Source organism: Mustela nivalis (assembly GCF_964662115.1).
Source record: "Mustela nivalis genome assembly, chromosome: 8".
NCBI classification, from domain to species: domain Eukaryota; kingdom Metazoa; phylum Chordata; class Mammalia; order Carnivora; family Mustelidae; genus Mustela; species Mustela nivalis.
The window spans coordinates 86,919,061-86,946,189 of NC_139027.1; the positions used below are offsets into that span (position 1 = coordinate 86,919,061).

General features: G+C 37.8%; 1 long non-coding RNA gene across 1 annotated transcript in view; it reads right to left on the reverse strand.

The window, feature by feature from the left end:
* Nucleotides 1-633: 633 nt before the first annotated feature.
* The window catches only part of LOC309871325, a 56,885-nt gene continuing 30,389 nt past the window's right edge, over nt 634-27,129 (reverse strand). The window contains exons 2-3 of the long non-coding RNA XR_014315209.1: nt 1,290-1,468; nt 634-989 (exon numbers count right to left, since the gene is read on the reverse strand). This is a non-coding gene — a long non-coding RNA (uncharacterized lncRNA). The remainder of the gene's footprint in view (nt 990-1,289; nt 1,469-27,129) is intronic.

Genomic DNA, 27,129 nt, shown 5'->3' on the forward strand with positions numbered 1-27,129 from the left:
CAAGTGAAGTTTCTGAATCAATGTGTATGCTTAAACACATTTTAAACATCCTCAACTCTAACCCCACGTTTCTCAATTGCCCTATTGGAACATTTTCCACAGCTAGAGACACCTGCCCACTGCAGGATGGAGGGAACAGAGGAGAAGGAACATCAAAGATGACACAAAACAATCCTTTGATGGAGAAATGTTGACTACCTACCCATTCACCCCCCTCTCAAAATGTGAAGGAGACTATGTCACTCTATGGAAATATATTTTCAGAAAAGCCATTTTTATAAATGACACTAGCATTTCCCATTGGCTCTATCTTGAACTATAAGTTAAGAATAACCTACTTCTTTTTTCTTAAGACACCAAAAGTTAATGCTGGCCATTTGGGCTAATTGTGTATTCATACATATGTGTGTGTGTAGTTGTATGTGTCCACACATGACTCTGCATACACCCATATACCCACACTCATTTTCACTCCAAATATAAAGCATTCTTTCTATGAAATATGATTCCAGATGCTTTTGATAATATCCATCTTTATGGCTTTCTATATTTTCCAAATTTCAAGTAGAATAGGAAAAGGAAAGGAAGAAGTAGAGAGAGGATATTGGGGAGGGGGGACAGGGGAAGGGAGGGAGGAAGGGCGAGAGAACTTCTGTCTCAGAGCTACTTCTTTTAGAAAAGAAATGTCAGTCAGAATAAAAGCGCTTCTGTCAGACAGCTTGGAGGAAACATCTAGGAAAGTTCAGTAAGGCACTTATAGGATCATGCATGCCCTCTCCTATACCACTTACTAAAGACATTTTCTCCCAGAAGGAATGGGTAGTATTGCATGCGGGAAAGGTCATGTTTTCCTTTACATTCGTCCAAGATGAAAGCTGCTTAAGAGTCTTCCAAATTGCTTAAACTTAAGTCCAGCTGGAGACTCTTTTTTGGCACTGATTTTAAAGCTGATTCTTCAGGTCAGTCTTCAGATGTTCAAACGTAATAATCTAAAAAACAACAACAGAATTAATAACCGAGTTCTGCTTCATTTCTTCCTACCAGGAGGCACACAGAGATTGGTCTATGGCCATTGAAAACCAATGCTTTCAAGAACGATATTGACCTACTAATTAATGAACAGCCTTGCTAGGAAGAAACAGAATGCTCTGAAAATTCAATTTGCATACATGTATTTCAGGTTTTAAAAAACGCACTTGATGTCAGAGACCCCATTATGCATGATGACCTGCTATTTCTGGATTAACCATCTCAATGCAAAAGACAGATTTACATTCTGAGGACCTCACCAATCCAAGACCAGACCAGACCAAATGTGGGCTGAGAATCTATTTATGTTGATTGATGGCCTTTTGTCACTCTGTCTTGTAGGCTGTGACCATTTGAAACTTCAAAAGGGATGCAGTCAAACATAACAGGCTTTTCCATTCAATGAAGCAGAGAGACAGGCTTGAGAAGTCAACCACACCTGTCAAAAAAAGAAAAAGAAAATGTTCTGTCCAGACTAATCCTTCAGATTTTCAAACCTTCTGACATGATGCATGTCCAGTGCATAAAAAAGTATCCGTGATGAATGCAGAGAAAACAACCAATGACGTTTCTTTTATATCTAAAATATACAACTTAAAAAAAATAATCCAAACAATCCTTTTAACTCAGTAAATACTCAGTAATGAATTATTCCAAATACATAGAATTGTATTCTAAAATTCAGGAATTTGTTGTAATATTATTTACAATCTTAAAAAAAAAGAATTGATTAGCAAATTATAACTAATTAAAGCAATGAAGCACTATGAAATCATTAAACATCACATTTTAGATTAAGTGAACTATGTTTGGATAATAAATCAGAGAAAAAATATTTCTAATTTGTATGATATCAGTTTCATATCAAATATATGTATCAGTATAGATAAGATCTATAGATTTAATAATACTATGGATACAACACATTTTTTATGTCTGGGGCTGTCCAAAGAGCTATGGGATCAAGACCTTGTATGGATGAAGTATTAGTGGAGCGCTGCCTGGTGTTACACAGCAGAGACGGGAAGATGCCAGCAATAATTTTTATAAAGTTTAGAAGTTCCTTAGGCTTGAGGGCTTATGCACACTAGAGCTTTCAAATAAACTTAAGCTTCCAATACCATTAACAAGCAGATAATTCTTTTTTTTTTTTTATTTTATTTACTTATTTGACAGACAGAGATCACAAGCAGGCAGAGAAGCAGGCAGAGAGAGAGGGGGAAGCAGGTTCTCTGCTGAGCAGAGAGCCCGATGTGGTGCTTGATCCCAGTACCCTGAGATCATGACCTGAGCGGAAGGCAGAGGCTCAACCCACTGAGCCACCCAGGCCCCAAGCAGACAACTCTTAATCATAATTTGATGAAGGATGAAAACTGAATGAAAATCCAGAATGTGAATTTCATCAGGCATGGATTTAAAGAAGTAGAAGAAATAATGAAAGTGTGCAGGTGGAAATTATTCCCTTGATGTGTGTCTTTATTTTGCCATCCCAGTGAGATGTCAAAAACGGGAAATGGCTGAAAATGCCAGATAAACATCTTCCCAGTGTATCAGGGGGTAGATTGGAAAGTTTACAACCCCAGGATAACCTATCCTACCTTCAGTTATGGCTATTAAGCAATAAGGATCTTCCTTGGTCAGAGAACAACTTTACAAGTCTTTGACAAATTCCAAAGATTTTTCATGTTTTACCAATGAGAATTATAATTTATGAGACTCCAAAATTTAAACTCAGGATGTTTTATTTGCATTTACTTATTTATTTACTTATTTATTTATTTTAGAGAGCGAGTGTGTCCAAGCGGGGGGCAGGGAGGAAAGGGTAAGTGGAGAGGGAGAAAGAATCCCAAGCAGACTCCACACCCAGCAAGGACCCCCACGTGGGACTCCATATTACAACCCTGAGATCACGACCTGCATCAGACCCTTAAACCCTGAGGCATCCAGGCACCCCAGGACATTTTATATTGACTTTAGGGCTTTTTTTAAGAACTGCAATTTGCAATTCTTCATTCATTCTTCATTTTCCATTTGCATTGTTCCTTTCTAAATGTTCTCTAACCTTTCCTATCCTGCTCTATATCCTAGGAGTAACCCACAGAGGACATTATCAGGTCTCCCTTGCTGATTTGTTTCCAGGAGGTTTAAGACAGTGAATGACATCACCCAAGGGTCAGAAGACAAAAGAGAGAGAAATCAGGTATTTATTCCCTATCTGTCCTGTACTCTGGAAGTAGCTATACCTTTTCACAACTATAGCTGTCATGAGGTAGTCCTTCTCCCATGGCTTCAGTTCTTACAGCAATTCTCTGTGTCCCTTTGCTCTAGGTTTTCAGCAATTTTATTTTAGTGCTAATTTCTCAGGGTCTAATCACTCCTCCTGGAAGTGGAAGGTCTTGTTAATTTATATCAATAAGTATTATGTATAATAATATATATGCAATATGCTTATATATACTCTTATAATAGGAATGTCTACTATATTAAAAATATTATGTATATTATATTACCTTATATCTATATCATATAAATCTCATATAACATGTATTCTTATATACATATAAGAAGCATTATAGAATATATTCTAACAGTGTTAGATCAAAGAGTGCACTGTTGGGTTAGCATACCTAGCAGGGAATGTTTCTGTTTATTTGATTAGTTGAAGCCTGGTTCCAATAGTGACCAGCAAACGATGAATCGAGACATGTAAACTTCTCTGGTATATTGTAATTATAGGAAAATGGAAGCTAAAATAGATGGAGATGTTGGAGTGGACCTCTAATGCACAAGATTTGTAGCTACTTCCTAACCTTAACCCATGACAAATCAAAAACAGTCACATTGATAAGGGGCCTCAGCATCCCTGAACCTCTCTGTATTGCTGTCCTATGGAGCCTTGAGATAATCGTGAGAGATTTTGCTATTGACTGGGGTGTTCTAATTTCAATGGGAATAATTATAGCCCAGGTGCAGAGACCCAGTTGTAAGGCTAAACTATTGGAGACAAAGTTGGCCCAATTAACATATTATACCACAGAAAAGCCGTAGCAGTCAGGGTATATTTACACTTGGAAATGTGTCAGATTTATTATTGGTTCCTTATTAATGAAATAGATGGGTGATTTCCTAAGGTATGTCTTGGTTAATATAATCCAAAAATCACTATGTCTGATGATCAAAACAAAACAAAACAAAACACTGAAGTGTTGGTATGAATCCACACCCAGATTCTAGACGTATGTCAGTTCACATACCCTCAGGCCCTTGAGTGAGGAGATAGTCAGGGAACCATTAGGAATGGACCCAAAACATACCATAAATCTTCCCCAGTTCTTTTTCAGAGAAGCTTGCAGCCATGTAAAAGGGAGACTATGGGAGGAGAGATGCCCAGATCTTCAGGGTAACAAGTATTAACTCAGAATGGACATGACTCCCAGGGGACACAAATGCCATGGTGATCAAATGATTATAGTAGGGCTTGTAGAGTGTTCTGTGAGCTCCCAGACCCACCCTGGGCTCATTTCCCTCATTTCTGAATGTGTAAATTAGAATAATTACGCTTAGAACTGGCATAGTTCCCACACGGACCCCCTGGTCTCTAGAGTAAGGACTAGTGTGGTAGGAAGGACCAAGTGAAAGCCCCTAAAACCATCTGCTCCTTCTCTGGACAAAATGGTAAACCAAAAGTAATACTGCATTTCTGAGTAGCAGGCTTTAGTGTTACTATAAAAGATATTAAAAATGCAAGAATGGTGACACCCACTAGTACTTCTAGAGTGATGGTGAGTTTTTATAAATAATAATTTATATGTTTATGATCACAAATGTGTTTATTAAGGAAACCAAGAAAACCCCTGGCACCTGTTATACAGATATTGATTTGGTATATACTTTTTTTTTTTTTTAATCCCAGCAAGTCATAATAAATTAGAAGTAGTTTGCCTTCACCTAGTAAAGACAGCAGAAGGAAACTGTGCCACTTGGCCATACTGGTTGCCACAACTCTCCTCCGCTATCATTATATACTTGACAGAGTTCTTGATCATCTGATCCATTATATTGATAAATTACATGAATAGCAACAAGAGATAGTATTAAATAGTCTAGTTACCATGTTGTAAGAATGAGAATAAGAAAATCCATGAAATTCAACCACATTCTCAATTTCTTCACTTGACAAAGAATATCAGAAACCTGTCTGGTTCTTCAACAAATGTGAAAAGTATCACACGCTGGCACCAAAAGCAAAATACAAAAGACACAAGACACCTGACAATGTGTGGGAGGCACTGCAGAAGGCAATGTGGGAAGTGCAAATAGCACACACACACCCATCTGGCCACTGGCTGGCCCTGTGACCTTAGCAGGTTTCTTTCTCTCTCGGAGCCAAGTTATTCTCATCTGTATGGAGAAAATAATAACCCCTATAATTTAACATGTCAGGATGAAAAGCAGCATTATACAGAGGGTAAGAGGGTAGCCTCTGGATACAAATACCTGGATTTCTGTCCTCACTCAATCTCTTACGAGCTGTGTAACCCTGAGCAGATTACTCAACTTCTTACTTAAGTTCCTTCATCTGTAAAACAGGCAATGGTAGTACTTACCTTTAAGGTTCTGGTGAGGATTACAAAAGTTGGCCCATGAGAACTCATTACCATGCCGGGCCCATCCCTAATGTTCAGTAAATATCAGCTATGATAATATTGATGACCATGAGATAACCAAGAATAAAAGTAAGGACTACCAAAGTGTGAGAACATAAAAGAGGCCCCTACATGTGTAACCCTTCCCATAATTCAATGATTCACATCCTTAATCCTCCTTTAAGATTAAGACTCCAATTTAAGATAAAAATGGCATCTCATGACAACAGAATTGTAAAGACATTCACATAGAAATTATAGCCCCTTCAAGTCCAGTCAGAACCTAAGGTAATCTGACTCACTTATATTTTTTTCAAGGTTCATCAATGCCTTAAGCCTGTTCATCTCAAATTTTTCCAAAAATAATTCAACTATTTCATTCTTTTGTTTTAAGACTCTTTGAAGCCTATTCAATACTTTTACTATAAAGTTCTGTCCTAGATCATCAAAACACTCTAAGAGTTAAAATATCACCAAGCATTTATATAGGGTTTGATGACAAGTAAGAAAGATCTGTCCAGACAGACTCATGAAAAGGCATTATATTAAACTCCATATCTTTCATGTGTCCCCCTCAGACACTATGGGGGGAAGAAATTGACAGCTCCATGTAGCATGGTTTAAGTATTCCAGAGATTTTGGCTTTGCTGTGAAACATACATTTCTTGGCACTTTCATATTAGTTTTTTGTTATAATATTTTTAAAGAAAATTAACAAAATGGACCAGACATAAATATAGCATACATACACAAATACACACACAAACACACACACACACACACACACACATACACACTTCCTTCTGTCTCTAGTGTATTTATATTTACATGTTGGAAGAGCTCATAGTCCATTACTGCACCCAGATAATAATGCTGAAACTGAGGCTATACTTGTAATAAATCACAAAGGAGCAGCTTTTAAAGTAATGATTCCTCAAAATGAAAAAACAAATACATATATGTTGTGAGGAAAAAAAAATAAAAGTTCATGTGTATGTGTATATCAGTCTGTCTTGGTTAATATCAAAATACCCCTGTTTTTCTCTTCTTTTTGTACACATCCTTATCCTCAGGTTTTTCTTGCATGCTTGCCTCACTGAGCAGAAATGCACATAATCATCTTAGAAACATGATGAGCCTAACATAATAGTAGTGTTTCTCAAACTTAATCATCCATTAGAATGTCTTGGGGGAGAAGGTTGTTTTAACACAGATTTCTACACCTGACTCCAAAAGATCCTGATTCAGCAGGTCTGAGGTCAAACATAAGAATGTGCATTTCTAACCAGTTTCCACATAATGCTGATGCTGCTGGTCAAGGCACCACAATTTGAGAACCGGCAATGTAAAATGATCACTGACCTTACTGTGAGTCATGGAATCAAGGTCTTATCTCAGCTCTCCTCTATGACCTGAGACACAGTGTTTAATATCCCTGGATCACAGTTTCTAGAGAGTGAAATGATGAATTTGCATGCAAGAACCTCAAGATCTCTCCAACACCTATGGTCCATGAACCTTACGCTTTCACTGTGGCCTCTGACCCAGGGAAGTTTCCACACCCTCCTGGTGAGCTGCTCCTCCATGATACTTGGGAATTTTTTTTCTTTAGGTCAGTTGGTCAGCAGTGGTTTGCAAAGATTTTCAGAAGGAACAAGAGCAATTAAATACATTTATTTCTATTTCTTATTTCTAAAAATAGAAATTTTCTATTTCTATTTCTATTTCTAAAAGTTTTCTAAATTCTAAAAATATTTAGAAACATTTCTAAAAATGTTTTGCAACTCTCTGACTCCTCTTCATATGCTTAGCAGAAAGAGGATATACTTCAGGCTTTAGTTTCAAATGGCCAGTCCTCCTTTTTTTATTATTATTATTATTATGTTCAGTTAGCCACTGTATAGCACATAATTAGTTTTTGATATAGTGTTCAATGATTTATTAGTTAAGTATAACACCCAGTGCTCATCACAGCATGTGCCCTCTTCAATACCCATCACCCTGTTATCTCCTCCCCCACCCTCCTCCCTTCTGAAACCCCCAGATTTTTCCTGTGTCCACAAACTCTTATGGTTCATCTCTCTCTCTGATTCTTCCCCTTTGGATTTCCCTTCCTTCCCCTATGGTCCTCCATGCTCTTACTTATGTTCCACATATGAATGAAATTATATGATAATTGTCTTTCTCTGCTTGGAAAGACTTATTGAAGAGACTGTCTTTTTTTCCATTGGGTATTTTTTCCTGGTTTGTCAAAGATTAATTGACCCCAGAGCTGAGGGTCCATAGTCTCTATTCTGTTCCATTTATCTATGTGTCAGTTTTTGTGCCGATACCATACTGTCTTGGTGATCACAGCTTTGTAATATAGTTTGAAGTCAGGAATGTGATACCCCCCAGCTTTTTTTTTTTTTTTTCTTTTCCATCATTCCCTTGGCAATTCAGGGTCTTTTCTGGTTCTATACAAATTTTAAAGTTTTTTTGTCCCAGCTCTTTGAAAAATGCCAATGGTATTTTAATAGGGATGGCATCAAAAGTGCAAATTTCTCTGGGCAGGATAGATGTCTAATTAAGAATTAGAAGCTATATCGTAAAGATCCGTTTCTCTTTGTTGGGAGATATTTTGTTTGGGAGTGAGAGACAAGCACTTTCTGTGCAGTAGCAAACCAGCTCAAGGAAGGTGTTCAATTTCAGTGTCTCCAGGCTCTTATACCTCATTAAGTGTTCATCCAGAGGGCACTCATGACTCTCCTGCATTGTCCAGTACAGCTGTGCACTGTTCAGTTATAAATTACAGGTTTACCTATAATAAGCAATCTAATCAAATCAAATAGTTCTGCTAAAGCATTATTGGATAAGAATTTATCATTTGTCATTCTCCAACAGTCTCCCTGGAATTGCCCAACTAGGAAATCCCACCAATGTGTAACAGAGATTTGTTTGAGGTTAAAAAATATATATATAGGTGGAAACAAGATGGCAGGGAAGTAGGAGGAGGTGCCATTTCAACCTGTACCCTAAAGTGAGCTGATTACCTACCAAAGAACTCTGATCACCCATGAAATCAGCCTGAGATCAGAATTATACACATCTGGATCTCTACAGGGGCAGAAGACTCCAATAGGCAGGTAAAGCGGACTGATCTCGGAAGATAAACAAAAGGGAGAGGAAGCCACCAGAGGCGACTGATTGGAAAGTATTACCCGAATATGAGAGAGTGCCCTGTGATTGAGGACCAGCATTAACTTGGAGTCTGGTTGAAAGCACTCAAAAAGAGCAGAGGATCATGGGGGGAAGTTTTGGGAATTGGGGCAGATAGGGACAGGGGCTTAAGTCCCCAAACCCAGGTCAGCCTCCCTTGGTGCTGAGCCAGAGAGAGTGTGGTGGAGAAACCAGGTCTTGGTCCCTGAGCCACCAGCACACCCAAGAATGCGTGGGGTTGGCTCCTGTGAGGGGTTGGGAGACTCCCCGACAGCAAAATGTCTGGCCGCACTATCAGAGCCTGAGACACGCATGCCCCACACCCTCCCCTGAGAGAGGTGCACACAGGCCCTAGCCTGGTGCTCTTGGACGCGGAAAGACCAGGCACTCCCAGCCCAGGCCAGCAGGAAAATCTCAGTGTGCGATTGCTGCTTGGAATCTCTCTGGCGGTCTGGAGCTGCCCAGACAGCCGCCGCCGCTGTCATGGTTTTGGGTACAAGCAGGAGATCCTGCGTCCACAGGGACTGTGACTCGGAACCTGCTCTGCCAGTGGTCCCTGTGGATGCAGGATCTCCTGCGTTCCACGACTTGGAACCTGCTCTGGAAACCCAGAGGGGAACAGACTGAGGCTTCTCTCTGAGAGGGAGGTCGGGATGCAGTTTGCTTTCCTCTAAACCTCCAAAAACCATCAAAAGCTGTCAAGGCCATAGAAAACAAATGAACAAACATAAAAACCTCCAGAGAACAAAAGCCTGAAAAACCAATTTCCTCATAGCCCACCCCCTTGAGGGGGACAGGAGGACTTAACGCAGGGAACATCATTGACTGAAAACCCATATGGCAGGCCCCTCCCCCAGAAAACCAACCAGGAAAGAAAAAAAAAAAAAAGATGACAAGAGAACATGCACCACTACTTCATAGATACAACTTTTACTTTTAACTCATTCCTACTATTCTGGTTCATTTTTTGTTATATAGATAATTTTTTAAACTTATTTACCATCACAGTGAGAGGTGCAGTACATCAAATTCCATAATAACCTTATAATCTGAACTTTTTGATACATACACCCGTGTTTTTCTTTTGCTTTCCTATTTAAAAAAAATTTTTTTAAATTTTAGTTTAGTTTAGTCTAGTTTATTCTTTTTTTATTTTTATTTTCTAATATTCATATAGAGTTAAACTTCAAGGTAATCCCCTTTCCCCAATCAATGCTAACCCTATAGGTAAACCAGTTTTTAATCCCCCTTTATCTTAGGAAAATTGATTCCTTTAACAAAGATATCAAGATACATTCAGGAAGAATCAAAATAACCTTCCTCACCCACACTGAGAATTTATAACCACTCTCCGATCTTTTTCTTCCGCCAGTGTTTCTGTGTATTTCTGTTAGTCCTGATAGTATATAAATCTTATACTTGGGGTTCTTTTTGACGAGGTTCTTCCTTTTTTTGCTTTTAGATATATATATTTTTTTCTCTTGTCATATACTTGTATCAGTCTTTTTGTTTGTCTGTTTTTGTTGGTATACTTCATAAATCTTACCTTGGGGCCCATTTGGGCTGAATCTTCTCTTTTATCTTCCCTTTCCCCCCCCCTCTCTCTTTTTTTCTTTTTCTTCTCTTCTTTCTCTCATTTGGGTGGGGAATCCTGATTGCTCAGAAGCGTTCCAGGGTGCACCTTGACTGCACCATGGTCGATACATCCAGCTACATCTGTTCAGTCATCTCTCACCAAAATGACTAAGAGGAGGAATGCCCAACAGAAGAAGAATACAGAGGATGGGCCTTCTGCAACAGAGCTAATGACTATCCACATAGACAATATGAGGGAGAGGAAATTCAGGGTAATAATTATCCAGGCAATAGCTCGGTTGGAGAAAGCCATGGATGACCAAACAGAATTGGTTAGGGCAGAACTGAAAGCCACCAGGGCTGAGGTTCACAATGCTCTCAATGAGTTCCAATCTAATCTAAATTCTCTCAAAGCTAGGGTAACTGAGACAGAAGATAGAATTAGTGATCTGGAGGACAAACAAATAGAGAGAAAGGATCAGGAGGAAGCCTGGAACAGACAGCTTAGAAGCAGAATCAGGGAAATAAATGATGCCATGAAACATTCTAACATCAGAATTATTGGAATCCCTGAAGGGGAGGAGAAAGAAAGAAGTCTAGAAGATATGGTGGAACAAGTTGTCCATGAAAATTTTCCCAACCTCACAAATGGAACCAGCATTCATGTACTAGAGGCAGAATGGTTTCCCCCCAAGATTATAGATTCTTGAAAATCCTCAAGACACCTAATAGTAAGAATGAAGAATTATAATTATAGGCAGACCCTCCTGAAGGCAGCTAGGACAAAGAAACTCCTTATGTATGAGTAAAGCTCATCAGAATAACATCTGACCTGTCCACAGAGACCTGGCAAGCCAGAAAGGGTTGGCAAGATATACTCAGGGCACTAAATGAGAAGAATATGCCGCCAAGAATACTTCATCCAGCAAGACTGACATTCAAAATGGATGGAGAGATAAAGAGTTTCCAAGACTGGCAAGGCTTAAAAGACTATGCAACCACCAAGCCAACACTGCTGGAAATATTAAGGGGGGTTCTATAAAAGAGAAAAAAATCCTAAAAATATCATTGAACAGAAATATAGAGACAATCTACAGAAAGAAAGACTTCAAAGGTAGCACAATGTTCATAAAAATGTATCTATCAATAACCACCCTCAATGTGAATGGCCTAAATGTGCCCATAAAACAAAACAGGGCTGCAGATTGGATAAAACGACAGGACCCATTCATATGTTGTCTACAAGAGACCCATTTTGAACCTAAAGATACACCCAGACTGAAAGTGAAGGGATGGAGAAGCTTCTTTCATGCCAATGGGCCTCAAAAGAAGTCCAAGGTAGCGATTCTCATATCAGATAAATTAGATTTTAAACTGAAGGCTGTAGTCAGAGATACAGAAGGACACTACATCATTCTTAAAGGGACTATCCACCAAGATGATCTAACAATTGTAAATATCTACACCCCCAATATGGGAGCAGCCAATTACATAAGAACACTATTAATCAAGATAAAGCATCATATTGATATAAATACATTAATAGTAGGAGATGTTAACATGCCTCTCTCAGAAATAGACAGATCATCGAAGCAGAAAATCAATAAAGAAACAAGAGCATTGAATGACACATTGGACCAGATGGACCTCATTCCACCCTAAAACAACAAAATACTCATTCTTCTTGAGTACACATGGAATAGACCACATACTGGGTGACAAATCAGGAATCAACTGATACCAAAAGACTGAGATTATTCCCTGCACATTCTCAGATCACAATGCTTTGAACTGGGAGCTCAATCACAAGGAGGATAAATTTGGAAGGAACTCAAACACCTGGAAGCTAAAAACCACCTTGCTTAAGAATGCTTGAATCAACCAGGAGATCAAAGAAGAACTGAAACAATTCATGGAAACCAATGAGAATGAAGACATGTTGGTCCAAAATCTATGGGATAAAGCAAAGACAGTCCTAAGGGGGAAATACATAGCCATCCAAGCCTCCCTCAAAAAAAAATAAAAATAAAAATAAAAATAAAAATCCAGAATACACCAGCTGTCTCTACACCTTAAAGAACTGGAGAATCAAATAAACAAATAAATAAATAATCAAACCAGCTCCACACATAAGAAGGGAAATAATCAATATTAGAGCAGAGATCAGTGAGGTAGAAACCAGAGATACAGTAGAAAGTATCAATGAAACTAGAAGCTGGTTATTTGAAAGAATCAGTAAGATCAATAAATCATTGGCCACACTAATCCAAAAGAAAAGAGAGAAGGCCCCAATTAATAAAATTATGAATTATGAATTATTTCCTTGGTGTTAGTTGTGATCTCCCCCTTTCAAGGGAGATCCTTTCAAGGGAGAGATCACAACTAACACCAAAGAAATAGAAACAATCATCAGAAATTATTATCAACAGTTATATGCCAATAAGCTAAGCAACCTGGATGAAATGGATGCATTCCTAGAAAACTATAAACTTCCAAAATTGGACCAGGAAGAAATCAACAACCTGAACAGACAGATATCTAGTAACAAGACTGAAGCAAAGATCAAAATACCTCCCAAAAAATAAGAGCCCAGGACCTGATGGATACCCTGGGGAATTCTACCAAACTTTCAAAGAAGAAATAACACCTATTCTCCTGAAGCTGTTTCAAAAAACTGAAGCAGAAGGAAAACTTCCAGACTCTTTTTATGAGGCCAGCATTACCCTGATCCCCAAACCAGGTGAAGACCCTACCAAGAAGGAGAATTTCAGACCAATATATGGATGCTAAGATTTTCAACAAGATCCTAGCAAACAGGTTCCAACAGCACATTAAAAAGATTATCCACCATGACCAAGTGAGATTCATCCCTCGGTTACAAGGATGGTTCAACATTCACAAATCAATCAATGTGATAGAACAAATTAATATGAGAAGAGAGAAGAACCACATGGTCCCCTCAATTGATGCAGAAAAAAGCATTTGACAAAATCCAGCATCCGTTCCTGATTAAAACACTTCAAAGTATAGGGATAGAGGGAACATTCCTGAACTTCATAAAATCTATCTATGAAAGACGCACAGTAAGTATCATCCTCAATGGGGAAAAGCTCACAGCCTTCCCATTGAGATCAGGAACACGACAAGGATGCCCACTCTCACCACTCTTGTTCAACATAGTGTTAGAAGTCCTAGCAACAGCAATCAGAAAACAAAGAGAAAGAAAAGGTATCCAAATTGGCAATGAAGAAGTCAAACTCTCTCTCTTCGCAGATGACATGATTATTTATATGGAAAACTCAAAAGACTCCACCCCCAAACTACTAGAACTCATATAGCTATTCAGTAATGTAGTAGAATACAAAATCAATGTACAAAAATCAGTGGCTTTCTTATACATTAATAATGAAAATACAGAAAGGGAAATTAGAGAATCGATTCCATTTACTATAGAACCAAGAACCATAAGAAGCCTAGGAATAAACCTAACCAAAGAGGTAAAGGATCTGTACTCGAGCAACTACAGAACACTCATCAAAGAAATTGAAGAAGACACAAAAAGATGGAAGACCATTCCGTGCTCTTGGATCAGAAGAATAAACATTGTCAAAATGTTTATACTGTCTATACTTTTAATGCCATTCTGATCAAAATTCCACCAGTATTTTTCAAAGAGCTGGAGCAAATAATCCTAAAATTTGTATGGAATCAGAAGAGACCCCAAATTGCTAAGAAAATGTTGAAAAACAAAAATAAAACTGGTGGCATCACATTATCTGATTTCAAGCTTTACTACAAAGTTGTGATCACCAAGACAGCATGGTACTGGCATAAAAACAGACACATAGGGGCGCCTGGGTGGCTCAGTGGGTTAAAGCCTCTGCCTTCGGCTCAGGTCATGATCCCAAGGTCCTGGGATCGAGCCCCGCATCGGACTGTCTGCTCTGTGGAGAGCCTGCTTCCTCCTCTCTCTCTCTCTCTCTCTGCCTGCCTCTCTGCCTACTTGTGATCTCTGTCTGTCAAATAAATACATAAAATCTTTTAGAAAAAAAAAAAAAAAAACAGACACATAGACCAGTGGAACAGAGTAGAGAGCCCAGATATGGACCCTCAACTCTATGGTCAAATAATCTTCGACAAAACAGGAAAAAATATACAATGGAAAAAAGTCTTTTCAATAAATGGTGCTGGGGAAACTGGACAGCTATATGTAGAAGAATGAAATTCGACCATTCTCTTACACCATACACAAAGATAAACTCAAAATGGATAAAAGAACTCAACATGAGAAAGGAATCCATCAGAATCCTAGAGGAAAACATAGGCAGTAACCTCTTTGATATCAGCCACAGCAACTTCTTTCAAGATAGGTCTCCAAAGGCAAAGGAAACAAAAGTGAAAGTGAACTTTTGGGACTTCATCAAGATCAAAAGCTTCTGCACAGCAAAGGAAACCATCAACAAAACAAAGAGGCAACCCATGGAATGGGAGAAGATATTTGCAAGTGACAATACAGACAAAAGGTTGATATCCAGGATCTATAAAGAACTCCTCAAACTCACCACACACCAAACAGATAATCAAAATGTCAAAAAATGTCAGAAAATGGGAGAAGACATGAACAGACACTTCTCCCATGAAGACATACAAATGGTTATCAGACACATGAAAAAATGTTCATCATCCTAGCCATCAGGGTGATTCAAATTAAAACTACATTGAGATACCACCTACACCAGTTAGAATGGCCAAAATTAGCAAGACAGGAAACAATGTGTGTTGGAGAGGATGTGGAGGAAGGGGAACCCTCTTACATTGTTGGTGGGAATGCAAGTTGGTGCAGCCACTTTGGAAAACAGTGTGGAGATTCCTCAGGAAATTAAAAATAGAGCTTCCCTGTGACCCTGCAATTGCACTACTGGGTATTTACCCCAAAGATACAGATGTAGTGAAAAGAAGGGCCATCTGTACCCCAATGTTTATAGCAGCAATGGCCACAGTTGCCAAACTGTGGCAAGAACCAAGATGCCCTTCAATGGATGAATGGATAAGGAAGATGTGGTCCATATACACTATGGAGTATTATGCCTCCATCAGAAAGGATGGGTACCCAACTTTTGTAGCAACATGGATGGGACTGGAAGAGATTATGCTGAGTGAAATAAGTCAAGCAGAGAGAATCAATTATCATATGGTTTCACTTATTTGTGGAGCATAACAAACAGCATGGAAGACATGGGGAAATGGAGAGGAGAAGGGAGTTGAGGGAAATTGGAAGGGGAGGTGAACCATGAGAGACTATGGACTCTGAAAAACAATCTGAGGGTTTTTTAGGGGCAGGGGGTGGGAGGTTGGGGGAACCAGGTGGTGGGTATTAGGGAGGGCACATACTGCATGGAGCACTGGGTGTAGTACAAAAACAATGAATACTGTTACACTGAAAAGAAAAGAAAAAAATGAATGAGTTACTGTACAGTGACTAAACTAACATAACAAAAAATTATTTAAAAAATATATATGTATATAGCCTACTGAGACAGTCTAAGACCTTGGGAACAAACCCCTGTGCACTAAAGGGCAGTCCTGATGACTGCTAGAGTTATTCTTGCAGAGCAGAGCACGGACCAAGGATCAAAACCAGATCAGTTGAAACAGGTGGGAGAGGATGGCATAGAATTTGACCTTTCACAGACTTTTCTCTTCATTTTAATGCTAAAACACACACCCAGAGGTGGAGACTTAACATCCAAATGAGACATACGATGTATGCAGAAAAATGTTCTGTCTACTGTACCTGTGAACCTACTTCTCTGGGACTCCCTGGCCCTGCTTGCTTAAGCATCTCTCCTTTCCTCCCTTGGCTCCTTTAAACATTTAAAACTCCCTAGGCCCCTAAGAACTTTACAATTCCTTGGTTAGTGTCCCAGGATCCAGTCTGCTACCTTTATTGGTAGCTGTAACTGTTATTACCCCAATAAATCCTTGCCTGTGCCTTTAAATTTGGGGTCCAGCCTTGTTTTTGCCATTGCTGGGTCCAAGAACCCAAATCTAATAACACTATGAGAATGGAGAGAGTGAGTTACAGAACCACCATTTCACACCATATGCAAAAATCAATTCCAGATGAATTCTAGATCTAAATGTGAAAAATAAGACAGAGATCTTTAAAAGACCTAGGCAAAGATTTCTCACCCAGGACACAAAATACCATTAATTATAAAAGAAATAATCATAAATTAGTTTACATTAAAATTAGTAACTTTTATTCATCTGAAAAGACACTGTTAAGATAAGAAAAAAGCAAGCCATAGGGTGGGAAACAACATGGGCAATACATATCTACAACAAAAGATGTCATATCCAGAATATATATATATACATATATATATATATGTATGTATATATATACATACATATATATATATATATGGATTTTATTTATTTGAGAGAAAGAGCAGGAAAAGGGGTGAAGGGGGAGGGAGAGGGACAGGCAGACTCACAGGATAATCTCGAGATCCTGAGATCATGACCTGAGCCAAAACCAAGAGACTGAGTCACTCAGCTGTCCCCAGAATATATTTTTTTTAATGAGCTCTTATAATTCAATAAGAAAAAGATAAACCTTTTTGTAACCCAAAAGGAGGCGGGGGGAACTTAAACAGCCTCTTCTCCATAGAGAGTATCCAAATGGCCAATAAATATATGTTAAGTGGCTCAACTTCATCTGTCTTCAGGAAAATGCAAATTAAAACAGCACAAATAGCTTTTCCACCCACCAGAATAGTCAAATGTAATAGATGAAAAATACCCAGAGTTGGTGAGTCTATAGAGCAGCCAGAATCCTGGGCATTGCTGGGAGGAGTACACATAAAATGACTGTTATAAATATTTTTTAAAAATGAAAATTATAGAAAATTGAAAGTTATAGAAAATTGGCAGGAATTCATAAAATAGAAAATACATCTGCCCTATAGCCCACCAAATCCACATCTATGTATAAAGTTAACATAAATAAATACATATATATACTAAAATAAATGGACTAGATTGTTCATAAAAGTGCTATAGCACTATCTGTAGTACACATTAACTAGAACAACCCAAAAATCCAGACATGAACTGAATAATTACATTTCAATATATTCATACCATGGAATATAGTCAGAAATAAAAATGAACAAATTAGAACTAAATAGAGCATAGATGAACCTCCCAAATTGAATGAAAGAAGGTAGACACAAAATATACCATCTATTTACTCTATTTTTAATTCAAAACCACAAACAAACTAATCAATGGTGTAAAGAGTAGATAATGGTGGTTATTTGGGCAGGGGGAGGGTAGGGGCAACAGGATAGAGAGGATGTGACTTAAAGGAGCAGAGGTGGACTTTTGAAAATGATAATAGTCTGTTTCTTGATCTGTATGTCAGTTACACGGAGGCATTCACTTTGAAATCCACTGAACTATACCCTTTTCTTCTCATAATTCTATAAAAATGTACTAAAGAATACAAATACTGAATTTTAATGTATTTAGATGAGACCTGTACTGTCTAGACTACTGTGATACCCATCTCTGTTGTCTTGCCCTGGATCTGCCTCACAGTTAACTCCTCTAGTTGCTGAATAAGTTAGCTAAGGTCTCCTGGCCTTTTCTCACTCCCTCATCCTTCCATTCTGTATATTATTTTCACATTAGGTTGACTTCCTCTTAAAAACAAACAAATCTAAAGTACTTTTTTCATCTCTATGTGGACAAAGCTATGAAATGGAACATGATTATCCTTTTGGGTGAAGCTTTGATTTAAATTTCAGGAGAAGTTATTCACATAAAAAAAAAAAACAACACATTGTGCATATTCTTCTATCACATGATACTGGAGAAAGGTGCTGAAAATACAGTTCAAAATTTCTTAGGTCACCAGGTAGTTCCTGGAATCCTGGAATGTAATGTGCACATTCACTTTCATTTAATAGTTTCAAACAGACAAGATGAGAGCAGAAGCAGACATGCTCTTGTTTAAGCAAACAGCAGCATCTGAAGTACTAGCCCAGTGAGGTCCCAGAGTGAGCATCCAAATCCATATGAATGTTCTAGATATGATCTGGGACTTTATGGTTCATGCATCTCAAGCTTGCCCTCTGCAGAAGGGGTCTGGACATCTATCTATAACTGAGCATGTGTCTCTACCTGGATTGTAGTCCTGCCTTTAACATTTCAGTGTTTAGGTAAGAGTACAAATGGAGGCTCCTGTATCAAAAGACTAAATATCTCAAAATTATGCACCAAACATGCCTAGACATTTCTATACAGATTCACATAGGCTGGTTGCTGAGGACTATCCTTGTGACCTAGAGACCAAAGGAGCTATGCTTGCCTTCTGCTGCCTGAGAAGTTGGGGTAGAGGTGGGGAAGAATTAGCTGGAGTGGGATGGATGAGAAGCCACCCTGGGGCCAGGACCCAGGTGATGATTGGAACAGCCAGGCCTTGAGGCTAACAACCTGGTGAACAATCCCCAGGAACCAGCTAGTAAATTTCCTTCCAACGTGTCTCATTTTTCAGACAAGGAATTTTCAGGTGGTTCTAAGTGCCTCCCCAAATTAAATTTCAGGAGAAGTTATTCACATAAAAAAAAAAACCACATTGTGCATATTCTTCTATCACATGATACTGGAGAAAGGTGCTGAAAATACAGTTCAAAATTTCTTAGGTCACCAGGTAGTTTATTATAAAATTCAGAATACAAATACTGAATTTTAAGGTATTTAGATGAGACCTGTACTGTCTAGACTACTGTGATACCCATCTCTGTTGTCTTGCCCTGGATCTGCCTCACAGTTAACTCCTCTAGTTGCTGAATAAGTTAGCTAAGGTCTCCTGGCCTTTTCTCACTCCCTCATCCTTCCATTCTGTATATTATTTTCACATTAGGTTGACTTCCTAATGTCAACCTATGAAATGAAAATTTAATACTGTTAACAGAGTAAAGGAGAAAAATACGATCATCCCCATAGCTGCATAAAATAATGTGATGAAATTTGAAACCAATTCACAATTTAAAATAAAAGTGTTTGTTAGGAGTAAAACGGAAGGGGCACCTGAGTGGCTCAATCATTAAGCATCTACCTTTGGCTCAGATCACGATTCCGGGGTCCTGGGATCCAGCCACGCATCAGGCTCCCTGCTCAGCAGGAAGCCTTCTTCTCCCTCTCCCACTGTCCCTGCTTGTGTCCCTCTCTCACTGTCTCTCTCTGTAAACAGAATAAAAGGGAACTTGGTAACTTTATAAAAGATAACTACCAAAAATCAGTAGCAAGTAACATTCATAATAAGAAAATTTGTATTTATTTATTTTTTGAAGTTTCTATTTAAAAATTAGTAATCAAACACTTCCCAACAAAGGAAAGTCCAGGATTCACTGGTGAATTCTACCAAACATTAAAAAGGGTAATCCCAATCCTTCTCAATTTTTTTCTAAAACAAAACAACAAAACAAACAAGCAAACAAAAAAAAATAGAAGAGGAGGGAACATTTCCAAACTCATTTTACAAGGCCAGCACTACCCTCATACCAAAGCCAGAAAAGGACTATCAGAATAGAAAACAAAACAGACCAAAAGCCCTAATAAATATAAATGCAAAAATTCTCACTAAAAGACTAGCACACCAAACTCAGCAGCACACTTAGAAGACCATTCACCATGTTCAAGTGGGATTTATCCCTGGGATGCAAAGATGTTTTAATATATATAAATCAAAGTGATACCCTACAGTAATAAAATGAAAAAAAAATATCATCATCTCAGCAGGTGCACTTGACAAAATTTAACATCTGTTCATGACAAAAACTCTCAACAAATTAGCTATAGAAGGAAAGCACCTCAACATGATAAAAGTCATATATGGCAAGCCCACAGCTAATATCATAATCGATGGTGAAAGATTGAAAACTCTTCCTCTAAGAACAGGAAGAAGACAAGGATGCTCACTCTCACCACTTGTTTTTCAACATAGGACTGGAAGTCCTCCCTTAAACGATCAGGCAAGAGAAAGAAATAAAAGGCATTAGAATTGAAAAGGAAAAAGTAGTATTCACTTATAGATTATATGATTTTATATAAAGAAAATTCTAAAGATTTCACCATAAAATGGTTACTAATCAACTAATTCAGTAAAGTTGCAAGATACAAAATTAACCTACAAAAATCAGTAGTATACACTATATACCAAAAATAAATTACCTGAAAAAAAATTTTAATGATTTCCATTTACAATACCATTGAAAACAATAAAGTACTTAGGAATAAGTTGAAGGAGATGAAAGATCTCTATGCTGAAAACTACAAGACATTGGTGAAAGAAATCAAAGAAGACACAAATAAATAGAAAGGTACTCATATTCATTGCTTAGAAGAATTAATATTATTAAAATGTCCATACTATTCAACAGCATCTATAGAGTTAATGCAATCCCTATCAAGATTCCAGTGTGGGTTTTTTTTTTATAGAAACAGAATAAACAATATTAAAATTTATATGGAACCATGAACAACCCTGAATAGTCAAAGCAATCCTGAGAAAGAACAAAATGGGAAGCATCACACTCCCTGATTATAAGTTATATATAATATAAAGTAGTAGTAATTAAAACAGTATGGTACTGGCATAAAAAAAAAAAAAGACACATACTTCAATGGAACAGAAGGGAAAGCCAACAAATAAACCTGTGAAAATACAATATATAACAAGGGAGCCCAGAATATACAATTAAAAAAAAAAAAAGACAGTTTCTTCAATAAATGGTACTTGTAAATGAATGAAATTAGACCCCTATATTTTGTCACTCATAGAAATTAACTTCAAACAGTTTAAAGACCTAACTGTAAGACCATAGATGTAAAACTGTTTGAAGAAAACAAAGGAAAAATCTCCTTGACATGAGATTTATGGGATATGATACCTAAAGCACAAGCCACAAAATCAAAAATAAATAAGTGGGACTACATCAAACTTAAGTCTTCTACATAGCAAAAAGATACAATCTACAAAATGAAAAAACAAAATACAGAATGGAAAAAAAAATTCACAAACCATATGTCTACTAAGGGCTTAATATCCAAAATTTGCAAAGACCTTCTACAACCATGTAACAAGTAATAATGGCAAATCATCATCACCATCATCATCATTATTATCATCATCATCCAACTAAAATGGGCAAAGAACCTCAATAGACGTTTTTCCAAAGATTTATAGATGGTAAACAGATACATGAAATGATGGTGCTCAACATCGCTAATTATCAGGGAAATGCAAATCAAATGAGATATCACCTCATACCTATTAAAATGGCTATCACACCTATTAAAATGGCTATCATCAAAAAGGAAAAAAGACAAAAGACAAGAGAACAAATCCCAGTGTTGATGTGGAGAAAAGGGAACATTTGTTGGTAGGAATGTAAATTGATGCAAGCACTGTGGAAAATCGTATGGAGATTCCTCAAAAAATTAAAAATAGAACTACCATATGGTTCCACTTCTAGAAATATATTCAAAATTCTATCTGCACCCCCATGTTTTGCAGCATTATGACAACAGTCAAGGCACAGAAACAACTTAAGTATTCATCAAAAGATGAATGGATAAAGAATATACAGTATATATATTCACAGAATAGTATACAGTCATAAAAGAATTCTGCCATTTTGACATCATGGGTGGACTTTGAAGGCATTATGTTAAGTGAAATAAGTCAGATAGGAAACACAAAAACTATATGATCTTGCTTGTATGTGAAATCTAAACACAAATAAACAAACTCATAGAAAGAGAGATTGGGTTTGTCATTACCAGGGGGAGGGGGAAGAGAATTGGATGAGAAGTCAAAAGGTACAAATTTCCTGTTATAAAATAAACAAGTCCTGAGCATGTAATGTACAACATGATAACTATAGTTAGCACAGCTCTATGGTATAAATGAATATTGTTAGTAGAATTACTCCAAAGAGTTCTCACATGAGGAAAAAACATTTTTAAATTTTTTTTTAATTTCTTAAGTTTCTTTTGTTTATGCACCACACCCAGTGCTCCACGCAATACTTGCTCTCCATAATACCCCACCAGGCTCACCCAATCTCCTACCCTTAGCTCCTTCAAAACACTCAGGTTGTTTTTCAGAGTCCATAGTCTCTCATGGGTCATCTCCCCCTCCAATTTCCCCCTACTCCCTTCTCCTCTCCATCTCCCCATGTCCTCCATGTTATTTGTTATGCTCCACAAATAAGTGAAACCATATGATAATTGATTCTCTCTGCTTGACATATTTCACTCAGCATAATCTCTTCCAGTCCTGTCCATGTTGATATAAAAATTGGGTATTCATCCTCTGTGATGGAGGCGTAATACCCCATTGTGTATATGGACCACATCTTCCTTATTCATTCATCCATTGAAAGGCATCTTGTTTTTTTCCACAGTTTGGCAACTGTGGCCATTGCTGCTATAAACACTGAGGTACACATGGAGCTTTTTTTTTCCACTACATCTATATCTTTGGGGTAAATACCCCGTAGTGCAATTGCAGGGTCATAGGAATGCTCTATTTTTACTTTCTGAAGGAATCTCCACACTGTTTTCCAAAGTGACTGCACCAACTTGCATTTCCACCAACAGTGTAAGAGGTTTCCCCTTTCTCCACATCCTCTCCAACCACACGTTATTTTAGCCATTAATTGTTAATTAATTTTAGCCATTCTAACTGGTATAAGTTGTTTCTCAATGTGGTTTTGATTTGAATCTCCCTGATGGCTAATGGTGATGAACGTTTTTTCATGTGTTTGTTAGCCATTTGTAGGTTTTCTTTGCAGAATTGTCTGTTCATGTTTTCTGCCCATGTTTTGATGTGATTATCAGTTTTGTGTGCATTGAGTATGAGGAGTTCTTTATAGATTTTGGATATCAGCCCTTTGTCTATACTGTCATTGGTGAATATCTTCTCCCATTCTGTGGGTTGCCTCTTTGTTTTGTTGATTCTTTCCTTTGCTGTGCAGAAGCCTTTACTCTTGATGAAGTGCCAAAAGTTCATTTCCACATTTGTTTCCTTTGCTTTTGGAGACAAATCTTGAAAGAAGTTGCTGTGGCCAATGTCGAAGAGGTTACTGCCTATGTGCTCCTCCAGGATTCTGATGCATTCCTGCCTCACATTGAGGTCTTTTATCCATTTTGAGTTGATCTTTGTGTATGGTGTAAGAGAATGGTTGAGTTTCATTCTTCTACACGTGCCTGTCCAGTATTTCCAGCACCATTTATTGAAGAGACTGTCTTTTCTCCACTGGATATTTTTTCCTGCTTTGTTGAAGATTATTTGACCATAGAGATGAGGGTCCATATCTGGGCTCTCTACTCTGTTCCATTGATCTATGTATCTGTTTTTACACCAGTACCATGCTGTCTTGGTAATCACAACTTTGTAGTAAAGTTTGATATCAGGCAATGTGATGTCCCCAGTTTTGTTTTTCTTTTTCAACATTTCCTTAACATTTGGGGGGCTATTCTGATCACATACAAATTTTAAGATTGTTTGTTCCAGCTCTTTGGAAAATGCCAATAGAATTGTGATTGGAATAGCATTGAAAGTATAGATTGCTCTAGGCAGTATAGACATTTTAACAATGTTTGTTCTTCTAATCCATGAGCATGGAATGGTCTTCCATCTTTTTGTGTCTTCAACTTCTTTCATGAGTGTTCTGTAGTTCCTCGAATACAGATCCTTTACCTCTTTGGTTAGGTTTATTCCTAGGTATCTTACGGCTCTTGGTGCTATAGTAAATGGAATAGATTCTCTAATTTCCCTTTCTGTATTTTCATTGTCAGTGTATAAGAAAGCAACTGATTTCTGTACATTGATTTTGTATCCTGCCACATTACTGAATTGCTGTATGAGTTCTAGTAGTTTTGGGGTGGTGTCTTTTGGGTTTTCCATATAAACTATCATGATATCTGTGAAAGAGAGAGTTTGACTTCTTCATTGCCAATTTGAATGTCTCTTATTTCTCTTTGTTGTCTGATTGCTGTAGCTGGGACTTCTAATACTATGTTGAACAAGAGTGGTGAGAGTGGGCATCCTTGTCATGTTCCTGATATCAACGGGAAGGCTGTGAGCTTTTTCCCATTATGGATGATATTTGCTGTGGGTTTTTCATATATAGATTTTATGAAGTTGAGGCATGTTCCCTCTATCCCTATACTTTGAAGCATTTTAATCGGGAACGGATGCTGAATTTTGTCAAATGCTTTTTCTGCATCAATTGAGAGGACCATGTGGTTCTTCTCTCTTCTCTTATTGATTTGTTCTATCACCTTGGTTGTTTTGTGAATGCTGAACCATCCTTGAAACAAAACCCAGAGATGAATCCCACCTGGTCATGGTAGATAATCTTTTTAATGTGCTGTTGGAACCTGTTTGCTAGGATCTTGTAGAGAATCTTAGCATCCATATTCATCAGGGATATTGGTCTGAAATTCTCCTTTAGTTAGGGTCTTTACCTGGTTTGGGGATCAGGGTAATGCTGGCCTCATAAAAAGAGTCTGGAAGTTTTCCTTCTGCTTCAGTTTTTTGAAACAGCTTCAGGAGAATAGATGTTATTTCTTCTTTGAAAGTTTTGTAGAATTCCCCAGGGTATCCATCAGGTCCTGGGCTCTTGTTTTTTGGTTGGTGTTTTGGTCATTGCTTCAATCTCGTTACTAGATATCTGTCTATTCAGGTTGTCAATTTTTTCCTGGTCCAATTTTGGAAGTTTATAGTTTTCTAGGAATGTATCCATTTCATCCAGGTTGCTTAGCTTATTGGCATATAACTGTTGATAATAATTTCTGATGATTGTTTCTATTTCCTTGGTGTTAGTTGTGATCTCTCCCTTTTCATTCATATTTTTATTAATTTGGGCCTTCTCTCTTTTCTTTTGGATTAGAGTGGCCAGTGGTTCACCAATCTTATTGATTCTTTCAAATAACCAGCTTCTGGTTTCATTGATGCACTCTACTGTACCTCTAGTTCCTATCTCATTGATCTCTGCTCTTATATTGATTATTTCCCTTCTTGTGTGTGGAGTTGGCTTAATTTGTTGTTGATTCTCCAGTTCTTTAAAGTGTAGAGACAGCTGGTGTATTCCGGATTTTTCCATTTTTTTTGAGGGAGGCTTGGATGACTATGTATTTTCCCCTTAGGACCGCCTTTGCTGTATCCCATAGGTTTTGGACCAAAGTGTCTTCATTCTCATTGGTTTACATGAATTGTTTCAGTTCTTCTTTGATCTCCTGGTTGATCCAAGGATTCTTAAGCAAGGTGGTCTTTAGCTTCCAGGTGTTTGAGTTCCTTCCAAACTTTTCCTTGTGATTGAGCTCTAGTTTCAAAGCATTGTGATCTGAGAATATGCAGGGAATAATTTCTCAATCTTTTGGTATCAGTTGAGCCCTGATTTGTGAGACAGTATGTGGTCTATTCTGGAGAAGGTTCCATGTGCACTTGAGAAGAATGAGTATTCTGTTGTTTTAGGGTGGAATGTTCGGTATATATCTATGAGGTCCATCTGGTTCAATGTATCATTTAATGCTCTTGTTTTTTTATTGATTTTCTGCTTGGATGATCTGTCTATTACTGAGAGTGGCATGTTACAATCTCCTACTATTAATGTATTCATATCAGTATGATTCTTTATCTTGATTAACAGTTTTCTCATGTAATTGGCTGCTCCCACATTGGGGCATAAAAATTTACAATTGTTAGATCTTCTTGGAGGATACTGCCTTTAAGAATTATACAGTGTCAGGGCACCTGGGTGGCTCCGTGGGTTAAAGCCTCTGCCTTCAGCTCAGGTCATGATCCCAGGGTCCTGGGATCGAGCCCCACATTGGGCTCTCTGCTCAGCAGGGAACCTGCTTCCTCCTCCTTTCTCTCTGCCTGCCTCTCTGCCTACTTGTGATCTCTGCCTGTCAAATAAATAAATAAATCTTTTAAAAAAATATATGTAGTGTCCTTATGTATCTCTGACTATAGCCTTTAGTTTGAAATCTAATTTATCTGATATGAGAATTGCTACCCTAGCCTTCTTTTGAGGCCCATTTGCATGAAAGATGCTTCTCCATCCCTTCACTTTCAGTCTGGGTGTATCTTTAGGTTCAAAATGGGTCTCTTGTAAACAACATATGGATGGGTCCTGTCGTTTTATCCAATCTGCAACCCTGTGTCATTTTATGGGCGCATTTAGGCCATTCACATTGAGAGTGATTATTGAAAGATACGTTTTTATTGACATCATGTTCCTGTGAAGTCTTTGTTTCTATAGATTGTCTCCATATATTTCTGCTCAATGATATTCTTGGGTTTTTTTTTTCCTCTTTTATAGAACCCCCTTAATATTTCTTTCAGTGTCAACTTGGTGGTCCCATACTCTTTTAAACCTTGCCAGTCTTGGAAGCTCTTTGTCTCTCCATCCATTTTGAATGTCAGTCTTGCTGGATAAAGTATTCTTGGCTGCATGTTCTTCTCATTTAGTGCCCTGAATACATCTTTCCAGCCCTTTCTGTCTTGCCAGGTTTCTATGGCCAGGTCTGACATTATTCTGATGGGCTTTCCTCTGTATGTAAGGAATTTCTTTGTCCTAGCTGATTTCAAGAA